The sequence below is a fragment of the Palaemon carinicauda genome, chromosome 20, assembly GCF_036898095.1.
Source record: "Palaemon carinicauda isolate YSFRI2023 chromosome 20, ASM3689809v2, whole genome shotgun sequence".
Classification (NCBI taxonomy): Eukaryota; Metazoa; Arthropoda; class Malacostraca; order Decapoda; family Palaemonidae; genus Palaemon; species Palaemon carinicauda.
This window is the reverse complement of record NC_090744.1, coordinates 91428901-91443011: the sequence shown is the minus strand read 5'-3', so window position 1 is coordinate 91443011 and position 14111 is coordinate 91428901. Positions and strand designations below refer to the sequence as shown.

At 36.8% G+C, this 14111-nt stretch overlaps 1 long non-coding RNA gene and 1 pseudogene across 4 annotated transcripts in view; both read right to left on the bottom strand.

Moving 5' to 3' along the window:
- LOC137614476 (uncharacterized) overlaps window positions 1-6594 on the bottom strand; it is a 29495-nt pseudogene extending 22901 nt beyond the window's left edge.
- Window positions 1-14111, bottom strand: part of LOC137614312 (uncharacterized) — a 190843-nt gene that overhangs the window by 115303 nt on the left and 61429 nt on the right. The window contains exon 5 of one of the 4 annotated variants that reach the window (XR_011039068.1): window positions 9471-9697. The exons of the other annotated variants lie outside the window; for them this stretch is intronic. This is a non-coding gene — a long non-coding RNA (uncharacterized lncRNA). Of the gene's footprint in view, window positions 1-9470; window positions 9698-14111 lie in introns of those variants that run through there. 4 annotated transcript variants of the gene reach the window in all.

Sequence of the window (14111 nt, the reverse complement as noted above, 5' to 3'; positions counted from 1 at the left end):
AATAGCCTTTTACAAGATTCCGATTGATGATAATAATAATGATGATGATGATGATGATGATGATGACAACTAATTGACTGTTTAGTTCAGTTGACTGGAACTGAATATAGTTCTGTTTGCCACAGATTGGTGGCTGTGCCAAGGACTGATCGGGTTGTGTGCGGAGACAGTTTCCGCATTAATAAATAAACAATTGTAAACATATTTGATAGTTTGCCATAAAAGACAGTTGGCTTTGTGTTGAGGACTGTGTTGATGTCCCATAAAATATAATATACATTTTGGTTGTGGTCGAGATTAATTTTAAGTTTGTTAGGGTTTTATATGAATGGTGTTACGTTTTTTTTGGTATATTTATGAATTTAATGATTTGTTTTACGTGTAATTATTTTGGTTGTTGGTGGTTTCTATGTTAAGTTTATTTTGAATGCAATTTTTTTTGCGTTTTAGTTTGTGAGAAATATAGTTTTAAGGTCATGTTTTGTTTTTGTTGCCCTTCAGTCTAAGAGTCCAGTTTATGATAACGTCAGGGGAAAGTTTGTGTTGCGGAGAGAATTGTCATTAGTAAGATTCAAGGGTGTGGGGGTTGTTTTTGTTTACATCCCGCCACAGAATATCATTTGATGTCTTGTTACCCAGCCTTCAGTAACATAAAAATAGCCTTTTACAAGATTCCGATTGATGATAACAATGATGATGATGATGATGATGATGATGACAACTAATTGACTGTTTAGTTCAGTTGACTGGAACTGAATATAGTTCCGTTTGCCACAGATTGGTGGCTGTGCCAAGGACTGATCGGGTTGTGTGCGGAGACAGTTTCCGCATTAATAAATAAACAATTGTAAACATATTTGATAGTTTGCCATAAAAGACAGTTGGCTTTGTGTTGAGGACTGTGTTGATGTCCCATAAAACATAATATACATTTTGGTTGTGGTCGAGATTAATTTTAAGTTTGTTATGGTTTTATATGAATGGTGTTACGTTTTTTTTGGTATATTTATGAATTTAATGATTTGTTTTACGTGTAATTATTTTGGTTGTTGGTGGTTTCTATGTTAAGTTTATTTTGAATGCAATTTTTTTTGCGTTTTAGTTTGTGAGAAATATAGTTTTAAGGTCATGTTTTGTTTTTGTTGCCCCTCAGTCTAAGAGTCCAGTTTATGATAACGTCAGGGGAAAGTTTGTGTTGCGGAGAGAATTGTCATTAGTAAGATTCAAGGGTGTGGGGGTTGTTTTTGTTTACATCCCGCCACAGAATATCATTTGATGTCGTGTTACCCTGCCTTCAGTAACATAAAAATAGCCTTTTACAAGATTCCGATTGATGATAACAATGATGATGATGATGATGATGACAACTAATTGACTGTTTAGTTCAGTTGACTGGAACTGAATATAGTTCCGTTTGCCACAGATTGGTGGCTGTGCCAAGGACTGATCGGGTTGTGTGCGGAGACAGTTTCCGCAGTAATAAATAAACAATTGTAAACATATTTGATAGTTTGCCATAAAAGACAGTTGGCTTTGTGTTGAGGACTGTGTTGATGTCCCATAAAATATAATATACATTTTGGTTGTGGTCGAGATTAATTTTAAGTTTGTTAGGGTGTTATATGAATGGTGTTACGTTTTTTTTTGGTATATTTATGAATTTAATGATTTGTTTTACGTGTAATTATTTTGGTTGTTGGTGGTTTCTATGTCAAGTTTATTTTGAATGCAATTTTTTTTGCGTTTTAGTTTGTGAGAAATATAGTTTTAAGGTCATGTTTTGTTTTTGTTGCCCTTCAGTCTAAGAGTCCAGTTTATGATAACGTCAGGGGAAAGTTTGTGTTGCGGAGAGAATTGTCATTAGTAAGATTCAAGGGTGTGGGGGTTGTTTTTGTTTACATCCCGCCACAGAATATCATTTGATGTCGTGTTACCCTGCCTTCAGTAACATAAAAATAGCCTTTTACAAGATTCCGATTGATGATAACAATGATAATGATGATGATGATGATGATGATGACAACTAATTGACTGTTTAGTTCAGTTGACTGGAACTGAATATAGTTCCGTTTGCCACAGATTGGTGGCTGTGCCAAGGACTGATCGGGTTGTGTGCGGGGACAGTTTCCGCATTAATAAATAAACAATTGTAAACATATTTGATAGTTTGCCATAAAAGACAGTTGACTTTGTGTTGAGGACTGTGTTGATGTCCCATTAAATATAATATACATTTTGGTTGTGGTCGAGATTAATTTTAAGTTTGTTAGGGTTTTATATGAATGGTGTTACGGTTTTTTTTGGTATATTTATGAATTTAATGATTTGTTTTACGTGTAATTATTTTGGTTCTTGGTGGTTTCTATGTTAAGTTTATTTTGAATGCAATTTTTTTTGCGTTTTAGTTTGTGAGAAATATAGTTTTAAGGTCATGTTTTTTTTTTGTTGCCCTTCAGTCTAAGAGTCCAGTTTATGATAACGTCAGGGGAAAGTTTGTGTTGCGGAGAGAATTGTCATTAGTAAGATTCAAGGGTGTGGGGGTTGTTTTTGTTTACATCCCGCCACAGAATATCATTTGATGTCGTGTTACCCTGCCTTCAGTAACATAAAAATAGCCTTTTACAAGATTCCGATTGATGATAACAATGATGATGATGATGATGATGATGATGACAACTAATTGACTGTTTAGTTCAGTTGACTGGAACTAAATATAGTTCCGTTTGCCACAGATTGGTGGCTGTGCCAAGGACTGATCGGATTGTGTGCGGAGACAGTTTCCGCATTAATAAATAAACAATTGTAAACATATTTGATAGTTTGCCATAAAAGACAGTTGGCTTTGTGTTGAGGACTGTGTTGATGTCCCATAAAATATAATATACATTTTGGTTGTGGTCGAGATTAATTTTAAGGTTGTTAGGGTTTTATATGAATGGTGTTACGTTTTTTTTGGTATATTTATGAATTTAATGATTTGTTTTACGTGTAATTATTTTGGTTGTTGGTGGTTTCTATGTTAAGTTCATTTTGAATGCAATTTTTTTGCGTTTTAGTTTGTGAAAAATATAGTTTTAAGGTCATGTTTTGTTTTTGTTGCCCTTCAGTCTAAGAGTCCAGTTTATGATAACGTCAGGGGAAAGTTTGTGTTGGAGAGAATTGTCATTAGTAAGATTCAAGGGTGTGGGGGTTGTTTTTGTTTAAATCCCGCCACAGAATATCATTTGATGTTGTGTTACCCTGCCTTCGGTAACATAAAAATAGCCTTTCACAAGTGTAAAAACTAGTTTCTCAATGACCCACAGTACTGATGACATGTTTTCATCATATGATTTTCAAATGATGCTTCCCACTTAAAAGATAATATCTTAAAATTCTGAAGTAAGATGCCTAAGTATATAGTATCTTTTTTACCACTTCTTACTATATATTTAATTTTTTGTTTACGGACTTTAAAATTTTCTTTAGATCCCCATGTTTCCATTGGCAACAACAATTGCAAGGCTGTTACTATGAACCTATATACACACACCACCATTCCAGTTAGTTTTTACTGTATACAGCTGAAAAGATCTCCCATCAAGTTCCAACTCCAATGTATCATCATCACTCTTGATCTTGCAACAAAAGGGATTTTAAATCTTTCCCTCAAATTTTGATCTTTTCTTGGTATTTCTTGTTTTTCGTCTTTGCCATGCTTGATTTATGATTGATGGGAAATTTATGGACTTGAAATTTTTCCTAATTTTTTTAAATATTCTAATTAGGTCTGGTTTCTGCCAGTCAATTTTAGGTATACTGACACCAACGTCTACTTTACTTATTTCTAAAAAGATCTCCTGCAGTCCAGCATTATCGGTATACTTTTTAAAATCATGGCCTTCACTTAGCTAACTTGTGAAAATTTCTTCATTTCTTTTGATGGTAAATAACCAATGCTTGCTGGTGACTGTATCATCACTCTCTTGATCTTGCAACAAAAGGGATTTTAAATCTTCTCCTCCAATTTTGATCTTTTCTTGGTATTTCTTGTTTTTCATCTTTGCCATGCTTGCATTTATAATTGATGGGAAATTTATGGACTTTGCAGCTCTACGTCTGCCATGTGTGGCCATCTCTTCAGCCAGTCCAAAGGCATTATGTAGTCCGTTGACATATTAATTTTGTCAGTAACAAAGACTTCTTTTACTAGTTCTTCCTCCTCACCTCCGTTGATGTTACCAAGGGTGAGTTGGACCACTTCCTTGCAGGCGAACGTACCAGCCTCTGTCACCATGGTCTGGTTGCAAGGCCTTCCCATTACACCTAGCCGATCTATTAGGCTCCTTGCGGCTAACGTGGGTGCGGCTCCTCCATCTATGAAGCCGATCGTAGTGCACGTTCCGTTCACCACGACTGGGATGAGCTTCAACATGTACGACCATCCGGTCGTCGGTCAGTGGACATGGCGTGTACTATCATGAACTAAAGTTCGGTCCCTTAGACCTCCAGAGAGTGAACACGAATCGCCCGACTATGAATCACCGAAGCTCTTGAACAAATAATTCATGGAAAACCTAATAGATGGCGCACCGCTAGGACATTGGACGCAGAGAGGAATAGGAAGTATTTATTTTTTTAAAACATTGAGTAAAGTCTCCATAATCTGATATCGTTAAAAACTGATATCGTTAAAAAGTGATAGATGATGAATTTTTTTTTCTTTTTTTTTTTACGTTACTTGGGTTTGCGTGTAGAATGTGCAGTTGAAGAAATATGCTAGATAAATGAGAATAAAATTATGCTTACGATATCCACATTCTTGAATTGGTATTCTCATATATTATCGTATCTTATCAACAGACATGACCAACCGAGGGTCATTACAAAACATTTTAGCTTAAATGTGTACGGAAGTGTTTTATAATCTGCAAGTTGCCTATCGTAAAAACAAAAACATTTGTAGAAGCAAGTCAACAATTTGTTTTTGTTATTTCACTTGAGTTATTAATGTAGTAACCACAAACTGCAGTTTTATATGCAAATATTTATAGATCTGTCATATTACGTAATTGGGCCAACATTCTGAGCGAAGGTGAGCGATATGAGGTATGACACCCAATGCCCGTTTTCGGACTCTTGAAAATATTGATTTTTTGATAATTTGATATATATAACAAGTCAATATGAAATATGAAGATACTTTCACCATAGTTAGTATCTAGTAGCAAGAGAGAAAAAAAAATTGTAATGAGGTGACAAATATTCAAAATAATGAGAGAGAGAGAGAGAGAGAGAGAGAGAGAGAGAGAGAGAGAGAGAGAGAGAGAGAGAGAGAGAGAGAGAGAGAGAGAGAGAGTAGTTTTTAGTGTCTGTTCTACATTAACATCATAAAACAAGCCTCATGTTACTACTTTCATGTTATTACCGTTAATAGCAAAGCAGATATACTTATTAGTTTCAAAAATAGCTTGCCATTTTTTTACGATGCTTTGTTGTCAGAAATTTGTGGCAAAGTAGTTTTCCAGTGCTCTTGTATGAAGAGCTAATAGGAATGCATTAACGACATTTTTTATTGATATTTCATATGTTATTGTAGGAATTCAATTTCTCGGTCATGGAAAGTCAGTGGCAGGGTTTTTTGCCATTCCCAGACTCATTCTTGTCATATGGGAAGGGTTACTAACCACCAGTGGAAACCTTAGCGAGTTAGGTTGGCTAGTGTATAACCCATCTTAGAGTGCACATTTCAACTCAAACTAATTCTATCAGTGTTTATTTTTACTTCATGGGTCCTATTTTAGCGAAAAGATATTGTGTCTAAAGTGCTGTACTCCTGGTCTATTAACTTTTTTTATATCTCACTTAATTACTTAATATGTTTCCTTTTCTTAGAATTAGCCTATTTTTTAAATTCCCTCTTTCTATTTCACAAAAACAACTTCTAGTAATATTGAAAATGTCTTTTCTTTACAAAATATAAAGATAACTTTGACTAAAAGTTATTCTTAAAATCTCTTTATTGTTTTCATAGTGTTAAACAATTCCTTAGTAATTCACCAAGTTGATAGTTTTTTTTTTTTTTTGTTTTTTTTTTTTTTTGTCATGAACTTTATTTTGACATTATACCTTTCATTGAAGAACGTAAAATTATATTTGCTCTGAGCTTTGTATCATGCACGATCTTCCAGAACATTTTGTATTAATTAGTAGTGAAGTAAATGTGAGTTTACTAAATATCATATTTTTTGTTAATATTTTATTAATATTTACACACAATACTTCAGTATGGTGTCCAACCTCCATCTGCATAGATGACCTCACGCAGACGATTGGGTATGGAATCTACAAGATTCATGCAAAGTAGCGAAAACTCTCCCACAGATCATTGGCTTTAGTTTCTAATGCCTGGTGGGTACGCTGCTCCCCAACGTCCCATTCCCGAACCATCATAACTCAAAGGTGTTCAATTGAGTTCAAGTCGCATCCTTTCGATGGCCACTCCAAAACTTCCATTTCAGGATGATCCTGCAGCCAGTTACTTACCACACGGCTCTTATGGATGGAACTTTGATCGTGGGCCAACTTTATTAAACCAGGAGCAGGAACTGCCATTGTCCGAACTGTTGGAAGTAACACTTACTCCAGGATTTCGACGTATTTTCTCCTGTGAAGCGGCCATCGATCTTGACAACTTTGCCAGGACTATATCTCCACATCCATCCCCAGAATGATACTGCAACTCATCTCACAGTGATGGATGGGATTCTCCTGATAGCATGTGTTAGGTTGCTGCCAACACTGCCTAGCTCTGGCTGCCACTGACTGAAACACCTTCTCATCAGTAAAGATTATATTTCTCCAATAATTTTCGTCATGCGGAAGGTATTCCAAAGCAAACTCAAGGAAACATTCCTTGTGTGCAGGAGTGAGCATTCCCTTGTATGATGGGATATGACAGCGAATCGCTGCTTCATTGAGTCTTCGTCTCAAGGTCATGGGATGGCAATTTAACCTCAGATTTCTAGTATGCTGAACTGACGTCCTCATAGGATGCATTTCACAGGCTGCTACAATCTGGCCCTCTATCCTGGGCAAGGTTGCACGTGGCCTTCCACTTCGAGGCCTTGTTTTCACGGAGCCCTCCCCCTCCCATCGGGTGATCCACTTCCTGACCATTTTGGTGCTTCTCCCAATTTGATGAGCAATGTTCACCACTGTCAATCCACTTTCCCATAATCCGATAATTCTTCCTCGTTCAGCAATCACCTCTGTGGAATTTGAGCGTCCCTCGGGAATTGCTGTTATGGTAGAGTGATAAATCTATATACACAAATGTATTAGAGATGTAACCTTCATTATCTCAAATACTGGAATAAAAGCATTGTCTATGGAAGGATTTTCAGCCTACAACTTTTCGGAATCCTGCGTGGCTCTGGTCAATAGCAACAGAAGGTAGAGTGTGTAACAAGGCTGGCTACAGTGTGTCTGAAGTCACATTCTACGAAAGGTTTAACTTTCACAACCCTGGGTAGCTTCATAATCTTTGGTGCAGATAGTCATGTTGATTTAAAAAAAGTGTCAACTCTATAATATTGTTTGTAGATTAAAAGTGTTCATGACCACTGCATTTCAAATTACATTAACAATACTCGCAATTGGACTAGTAAAAAAAAATTGATTTCCTAGCTCGTTTACATTGTCATAACCTTACACCACCTATTAAACTGCCAAACAACAATCACTGAAAAGATCGTTTGATTTTTACATAATTTAGATTGCTAATTTCCCAGTAACATAAACTCTTTCGTATTTTCTTTATTTTTATTTTTATGCTCTTGAAATAATCCTCTGAATTTTTTCCATCTTGTTACATTATATGGAAATAATACATTCTTGGAAATATCTAAACTTTATATTATATTTAAAAAAAAAAAAAATATTGTAATAATTTTAGTTTCTAAAATCCCATTCGGTTGCCATACCCCATATCGCTCACCTTCGCTCAGAATGTTGGCCCAATTACGTAATATGACAGATCTATGAATATTTTCATATGAAACTGCAGTATGTGGTTACTACATTAATAACGCAAGTGAAATAAAAAAAAATTGCTGACTTGCTTCAACAAATGTTTTCGCTTTTACGATAGGCAACTTGCAGATTAAGAAACATTTCCGTAGGCATTTAAGCTAAAATGTTTTGTAATGACCCTTGGTTGGTCATGTCTGTTGATAAGATACGATAATATATGAGAATACCAATTCAAGATTGTAGATATCTAAAGCATAATTTTATTCTCATATTTATCTAGAATATTTTGTTAACTCCACATTTTACACGAAAACCCAATAACGTCAAAAACAACAAAATCCTCTATCACTTTCTAACGATATCAGATTGTGGAGACTTTACTCAATGCTTTTAAAAAATAAATATTTCCTATTCCTCACTGCGTCCAACGTCCTAGCGGTGCGCCATCTATTGGGTTTTCCATGACTTATTTGTTCAAAAGCTTCGGTGATTCATAGTCAGGCGATTCGTGTTCACTCTCTGGAGGTCTAAGGGAACGAACTTCTGTTCATGATAGTACATGCCCCGTCGTTGCAGCAGTCCCAGCCTCTGGAGTGATTTCGGTGTTAGTTCTATCAGGCGGTGCATTGCTAGTCGTCCCGGCCTCCGCTTTAGGCTTGTCACATGTCTTGGACAGTTGCTCTCTTGGAGTTTGCACTGTCCCTTGGAGGGGTTTTCTTCACAGAGTGCAAGAGAGTGTGATGCGTCCCCAAGCCACACTTGCCACACGTAGATTCTTCTTCACAGGCTTCGTGATTGTGCCCGACATTTACTATCGTTTCCAGAGGCCGTGTAATAGTGTTTTTCCCAAATATCTAACAAACCGGCTTATGAATTTCCATGTAACTACAGCAAAGAATGTTTCAAACATTGGCGTAATTTTTGGTGGTAAAATGAATTGACAGATGTGCCTAATTAACCTGTTTACTCTTAGAAAAAAGAGAACTTCTTCCCTTCCTTCACAGCGTTTCGAAGAAGTGGTACTTAATCACGTAACTGTGACGCAGAAGTTCCCCCAACCCTCCTTCGGTGTTTACACCTATGGCTATCCTAGTACTACCCCCCCCCCCCCCTTCCTTCTTGCCTTCTTTCCATCATTCCCATTGTTATTAGGCTACCGCGTAAATCCCCGTTAGGAAAGACTGTACTGCACATATAAAATGAGCCGGAAGACCAATAAAATGTTTTATGGTGGTAGATGATTGGATGGTTAACACAAATTATCAAACATAATAGACGAGGTTTAAAACCGGGATGTGGAATCGCACTGAGAGATATTCTACTCTGACTCCTACAAATTTTAGATTTGCGACTAAAAAATAAAATGAAAAAAAAAATAAAACTACATTCGTAGAAATAGAAAACATTTTTTTTTCCTTGAGAGAATTGTATATTTGGAATGATGTTATTGGGGCAAGACTGGAGCAGGATTCAGAAATAATTTCACCGACTTTGACTCCTACCTCAGAGCCCTTTTAGTACATCCAAGGTAATCATCGGCAGCAGTTGTTGTAGTAGCTCTGAACTATTTCATATAGATTCGACTTTAGTCATGGCAAATATGTTGCTTTGTCCTCGCCATTGCAAAACTACAATTGCGCTGAAACTCTTCACCATTTACAACAGAGAGAAAGAAAGAAACCGCCTGAAAATTAGTATAAATCGGTAAGAAAAGTATGGCTTTCATAGGTACATGATATATTGCAATATACTGATAGCCATATATATATATGATTTCAAAATTTATCAAATGGCCGATGTCAATGCCCTTATATGAAACATCTTTTAGAAGTCTACCTTCTAAGGAATTCAAGCTACTCTCTCTGGTGAAATTGATATGATAAATTATATCAAACAATGCTTTGTCATTTTCTTCCTGGCAATTGATGTATCGAGTAACCTGTGTTGTATGGAAGAAAGAGTCCTACGGCTTAACCTAAAGAAAACTATATTTCTATTGCTTTACCAACATTCGCTTGAAGTGCGAAGTGTAGGGTAAGCCTGGCTTTTTTCGTCTCCTGTCATAAGTCTCGTTCTTGATCTTCAATGTAAGCAAGTGGGTAAGATATCAAAGGTTGGTCTTGTCAAGTCTAAAGTCACGAATCACATTACCAGGTATGCTGAACTTTTACTGACAAAGAATTTCGTATTGCTTGGGGTAGGTCATATGACAATTATCTATGGAGTTAAACAGGCGTTTTAACAATTCGGGGGATGGAAGGTAAAAAAGATAATGAAACGTAATTGGCAATGCACAGTATTTCCTAAAATTAGGCCATTGTATGAAGCGCTCCCTGCTTTGATATCATGGAAATCCATCAGTTATTTTAGAAGTTATTTAAAAAAAAAAAAAAAAAACTATTAAACGGCCTCTGGAAACGTTAGTGGGCATCTGAAGCAGAGTTTGGCATCCACCACAGCATTCCAGCGGTCCTCCAAATTGAGGCCTTGGAATTGGTGGCACGACTGAATTCCGTGCTTATTTTTCTTGCAGATGCTTTATCCAGATTACCCGTAGACAAAGCTCCAGAGGAGTATGATGACAGTGTTCTGTTAATTTCTGTATATGATGTACCAATAACTGCAAAAGATGTAGCACACAGTACCAAGCGAGACCCAGTACTTAGTAAGGTTTTAGAGAGTTTAATGACAGGTAGGGACTTATGTGGAAAAGAGGAAAATTGTAAACCATATAAGGATATATGGTATGAACTGAGTGTAACACAAGGAATAGTGATAAGAGGTTCCAGGGTAGTTATTCCTAATTCACTGAGAAATAAGGTTTTGTTTGAAATACATGCTGATCACCAAGGTATTGTAAGATCAAAGTCAATTGCGAGAACTTTTGTATGGTGGCCAGGTGTAGATAAAGATGTGGAATCTTATATAAAGAATTGTATGAATTGTGTTATGCAACAGAACAATCCTCAATTTGCTAGAATGCACCCGTGGGAGTTGCCCAGGTATCCATGGCAAAGAGTGCATATAGATTTTGCAGGTCCTTTTTTAAATTACTTGTTTTTGATAGTAGTAGATGCTTACAGTAAGTGGCCAGAAATTATCCCAATGAAGACAACAACGTCTTACGCCACAATAAACGAGTTAATGCAAATTTTTTCAACGCACGGTATTCCGGAAAGAATTGTTACAGATAATGGTCCACAATTTACCTCAAGAGTTTAAAGAATTTTGTAATGTCAATGGTATAAAGCATACATTTTCAGCTACATATCATCCATCTACTAATGGAGAGGCTGAAAGATTTGTCCAAACGTTTAAACACAATATGAAGTGTAGAAAAGCAAATGCAGGTAATATATTTTTGCATGTGTCAAAGTTTTTATTGTCTTATAGAACCACGCCGCACAGCACAACAGGCGTGACACCCTAAAATTTGTTGATGGGGAGGAGGATAAGGTGTAAGTTAGATTTGTTGTATCCAAGTTTGCAAAGTGATTTAGAAGATAAAGGGTATAAACAAGTAGTAAAGCTTCCTAATGTAAGACATTTTTTACCTTTGTCTGATGTCATGGTAAGATAGTACAACACTCCAGAGAAGTGGGTACCAGGAGAGATTGTAAGAGATAGGAAATTTACATTATGATGTTCGTGTTGGTGATAAAGTTGTAAAACGTCATGTTGATCAATTACAGCAGTTAAACAAAGACAGTAGAGCATGTGAATGTTAGAGATGAGAAACTTAAAGAAGTAGTTAGATCAAATGAGTCAAATATTAACCAAGATGGTCCAACATCCAATGTAGATTCAGAACCAATTCATGTACCAGTACAAGATGAGGTTAAAGTGCTTCATAATAGGATTAACAGAGGAAAGCCCCCTGAGAGATTAGATTTATGAAGATTTTTACAATGTCAAGTTAAGGGGGAGGAGACTTATGTATTATTGTAAGAATGTACTAGATTATTTCAAGTGTTGCAGGTATTGCGCAACATTGCATCATATTGCATGAATAAAACATGTTAAGCTTTGTACATAAGAGTAATGATTTGTTTTGGCATTAGGATTCAAACATTTGTTGGTTACCTCAAAGATAGGATGTGATTCTTTATAGTTTTGTACTGGAGTAGGATTTAAGTCTTTTCAGAGCGATGCTCTTTTGTTTAGCAATGTTTTAGTTTTGTCAGATTGTGTATGACGCTCCACCCACACTTGGGAGTCAGCTGTCATAGCACAATGTAGTCATAAGTTGCATTAAACGTGTATTTTAAGAATACTGTACCAACGTCTTATTTAATCCCATACAGAAAAATTGACGACAAGAGATAGGATCAGCTGAGAAATAATTACAGTACTAACAATTGTTCATCTATGGTTCCAGGTAATTATTATGGTTAATAGAACTTCCTACCAAAGTACAACACTACAGCCCTGGTTAGAAGGTACAGCTTTAGCTTGTGCAGCTGAACTGCTTACAATAGATGGCTGTGCTGCAACCAGGAGGTGAGACTTCTGGTGTTGCGTTGGCCTCCTTGCACTGGCCATACTTGCTCTAGATGCATTGCTTGAAGGAACATATGACAAAGCTTGAGAAACAACTGGAAGTTGTGTTGTACTTGGCAAAGTAAATGAAGGAGCAGCCTCACTCCCAGACTGGGCATCGGAGGCAGGATGTTCAAGAAAATTTATCATTTGGCTATCTGACACAGAATTCACGCTCACAGGTCCTGAAGTTGGAATAACTCCTTGTGATGGCACGAAGAGCAGACTGGAATTCTGAGCTTGGAACTGAGGATGTATTTGTATTGCACTTTTCGGCTGGAACTGTGAATTAATTTGCGACTGATTCATAGTCTGGAATGAAGGAGCCAATTGTACTAAGATGTGAGATTGAGCTGAAACTGATGGCAATGTACTCTGATTTGAAGATAGCCTCATGTGTGGCAAATGAACCGAGGGGTTACTTGGACTTGGTTGAACCTTTTCCACGCGAGACATTAGAGACTCATAAAAAGGTGGAGGTTCCCCATGTGTCTTTGGGTGTCTCTGAATTGCCTTAATGGTACCATCTGGTGTCAAAACAACATTTTGGGATGTTTGATGCCTTTTTTGTTTACTTTGTGCTGTCACTGGTGCTACAGAATAAACTGGAGGCATTGGCATCGCAGTGCTAGTTCCTGAAGAGGAGGACGTAACATTTGATACAGGTGGTTGTTTGTTTAACTTAGGTCTTCCTCGTTTGCGTTTGGTGGGCGTTTCTATTGACAAAGGATTGATCGGTGTTCCCATTTGTATGGCAGAACCACCCGATTTTTCTGTGTCGGAGAGAGATGGCGAGTTATGCAATGTTCCAAATTTGTTGATGTTTGCATCTGATATGATGTTCAGCAGCTTGGTTCTCTTTGGTCCTATCTTATGTGACTTTATTGGCAGAATTTCTTCTTGGAGGCTCTCTTCCTCTGGTAATGGCACTAATGTAGGCATTGTAGAAGCAGCATCCACAGCCTGACTTTCAGCAGCAGCAGTTTGCTCTTCCTCCCCATACATCAATATAGAATTAATCTCATCCTCAAGCCTCTGTTTCACCTTTCCAATGATGTCAATTTCTTTCTTGTAATTGTTTTCTAACATACTAACCCAACGCTCATATTCTGCCTTTTCTCGTTTCAAGTTCTCCTCAAACATTTCTTTTACAGAGTTCAGTTTTTTTTCAAGGTCTGTCTTTTTCTCCATTTTCTCCTTCAATAATTTCAATTTATTACTTTCAGAGGTAGATGAAGATTGAGGGCTTTGAAAAGCATCTGTAATACCACCTTCTACTTGCTGGATCCTGATATGCTGTTCTCCCTCCGTTTCACTGCCAGGAGGTGAGTGTACCACAAAAGGTACAGGAGATGGCACAAATCTTCGTTCAGACGATGGTTCAGATATAGTTTTTGAATTTTGGTTGCTGTCTCTGTCAGCAGAACTTTTACTCTTCATTTTACTAGAATAAACCACAGATATATCTGGTAGTACATTTTCTACATTATTTGAAGCAGTTTTCTCATAAATGATAGTGTCATCAGAATCATATTCATGAGTCTGGCAGTCTTGAGTAG